At 33.2% G+C, this 3,049-nt stretch overlaps 1 protein-coding gene across 6 annotated transcripts in view; it reads right to left on the bottom strand.

The window, feature by feature from the left end:
* Nucleotides 1-3,049, bottom strand: part of LOC106874140 (uncharacterized) — a 49,746-nt gene that overhangs the window by 45,772 nt on the left and 925 nt on the right. The window lies entirely within an intron of this gene.

Below are 3,049 nucleotides of genomic sequence, written 5' to 3'. Positions count from 1 at the left end.
CCACCACCACCACCACCACCACCACCACCACCACTACTACCATCACCACTACAACCACCAGCACTAGCACTTGTGTCTGTCTGTATATATATATATATGCGTGTGTGTGTTGCATGTTTGCATAATTTCGCGTGTGTATGTGTTAGAGCGCGCGTGTGCGTGCGTGTAGCTGTATCTGCTTAGAGATATGTTTGTTCTGTTTCTCTGATAATAAATAAATAATGTCAGTATGTGACAGTATCTACGCGTGAATACTACTAATTAAATAAACAACTTGTGGTATACATGAGTGTGCAAGTGTTTATATTTACATATGCACAGATGTACATTCAAAGGTGCATACGTGTATATATCTATTAAAGTGGCGAGTGGGCAGAATGGTTAGCAATACTTAGCAGAATTTTTTCCGGTTCTGTCCATTGACTCCTGGTGTTTGAAACAGATATTAGATTACGTCCCTTTGCTTTCTGAGTTCATATGATACAAGATTCACTTGCCTTTCTATCCATTTTGGGCCGATAGGGTAACGAAAACACTGGAGATAATTTAATCGACTGCCATTTCCTCCAAAATACTAGTTTCATGTTGTGGAATCTCAATCAATAATCTCTGGTATGTGCTTAAAATCAACCTGTGAACATACTGAGTGTACTGGCAAACATTCTTAACAAAAGGGAAGAAACATTCTCTACTTACCCACACTCAAAAACGCTTTAAACTACAAGGCTTTGGACATATACCCGTCCCGAACGAACCACAAACTCAATTAACTTTATTACAAGCGTCGAAAGCTAGAAACACTACTACAGACAGTGCATGGATATGCAAGAGAATTTATATGAAATTTGCGTTTGAAAAATATGCCATAGCAACCGCCTGAACCCTCCCCCTCAGTTAATGGAATCTTTATTTATTTATATAGTTTGTATTAATTTGGTTATAAATAAAGCCTTTATTCAGAAAAGCACTTTCAAAGTAAAAAAAAGGTAAATTCTTAATGTCTATAATGATGTGCAAAAAAAAAAAAAACCCCAAAAACTATGCACGAATCTGAAACAAAATACATGAACAGTGAACACCATAAAATAAGCATTAATAGTATTTGACTGGAAAAGACCATTGTCTTTTCCAGTCAAAGTGAAGTAAACTTTGTAGTGATTTCTGCACATTTAATATGAATTTGTGCCTATTTTCGTTGCCTCTTCTGACTTCAGAAGTTTTTGTCACTAAATTGACAGCTTGCTCGATTCCTTGACTATGACAAGGAAGAGGTATTGGCTATGACTGTCAGATCTTTTTATTCGTTTGTCATAACACGTGCAGGTGCAATTGTCAAACATTTCATTGGACCCCTCATGTGCAGGTTCATATATCAAACATTTCATTGAACCCCCCCCCCCCTAATTTCTTATCAAAACTATCTCCTCTTTGCTTGATAGGTATTTTGTTTAATTTATAAGAGCTATTCTCTCAAACCCAGTATAAGGAAAAGAAAATTTGTCTCATATTGTTTGCACATCTGCAGCAACAATCCGGTAGCATTCTTTCGCTGTGGGTGAAGTTTTCGATATCTGTTCTTCAAGTTTTCTTATGTATAAATAATGTCAGAATGCATCAGCCTTTGATGGGGTCATTGCTGTAGGAAATTCTGCAGGAAATCTAAATACTGAATTACGGCTTTTACTTCTAGTTGCCATAATATAATTTTATATTTATATACTTAAATTATTACAGTATAAATTTATGTAGGTACTTTTGTAAAATTATAATACAATTTAGCTCTGAAATAATCTGAAAAACAAAAGAAATTCATTTAACAAATGTATACATTTTCTAAAAAAATAAAAATCATTTAACACATATTGAAAAGTTGTAATTTTACCATGTTGGAAGGGTAACTACCTACCAATTGTCTTTGCTATCTTTACTCATCAGATGTTTTAAGCAAGGTTTCTACAGTGAAATATAATCAAATGTTTTATATCCACAAGCAATTTAATATATAAGTATAAGAAATTATATGATTAATATAGAAAATTAGGGTATTTAATTGTGGGGATGTATGCGAGGGGTACTGACTGGGGTCACGTAACCCTAATTTTCATATATTTTATTTAAAATACTATATGAAACTCTGTGTATACCGTGGAATTAAGGTTCCTTAAAAATGGTTGTGCTTCGACCCCCGTCCATTAATATATAGACATATACACGTATATACATACAAACATTTATATGTGCTTGAGGAGTTGTGCATTGTGTATGTTTTTGTACACAAAATGATTTTATATACTGTGTCTGGTATTTTATAGTTTTTATATGGCTGTCATGAATTATTATTTATTTATTTTATTCTTGAATCTATACCAGCATATGCTACATTCCATATATCAAGTGAGTCATAGAATCATAACCAAAAACACAGCTATCATGTCTAAAGCGAAGCAAAGTTTCAATTGAATTGAAACGCCTATTGTTCCATATTAAAATATCGCAGCTATTATCTAAGGCTTATAAAGCTAAAATTATTATCTTTTATATATAGTCTTATATACAACATGGAGGATTGTACTTCAGTTGTTCTTGACTACTACAGTCGTGCATGGTGGTGTGTTGTGTGGTAGTGGGGGTGTTTCTAGTAATATCACAATTATTTACATTTTCCTTGTGAAGCAGGCTCCATATTTGATGGCATAAAAAAATGTACAGGCGTATAAGACGCATCACAATTTCAGCTGCGTATATTCAAGATAAAAAGTTTTTAGTGCATTAAAGCATATAATATAGGCCTAACTTTGTATATAGGACGCGGGGAGATTTTCCGAGACATTTTTCAACAAAAAAAGTGCGTTTTATATGATATAAAATTCTGTACTCTATAAGAAATAGTTTCGATATCTGATACTCAGATGCAGATTAATATTCGGAGGAGTCTGGAGTGTGAGTCAATAGACAAAAGGACTCCTTGTTACGGCTCGTATTATAACATAAACAAGAATGTTGATTCTGCAATATTATACATATATATATATATATATATATATATATA

Source organism: Octopus bimaculoides, chromosome 22 (assembly GCF_001194135.2).
Source record: "Octopus bimaculoides isolate UCB-OBI-ISO-001 chromosome 22, ASM119413v2, whole genome shotgun sequence".
Taxonomy (NCBI): domain Eukaryota; kingdom Metazoa; phylum Mollusca; class Cephalopoda; order Octopoda; family Octopodidae; genus Octopus; species Octopus bimaculoides.
The sequence above is the reverse complement of the archived record's forward strand: the minus strand, read 5'-3'. Positions and strand labels throughout refer to the sequence as shown.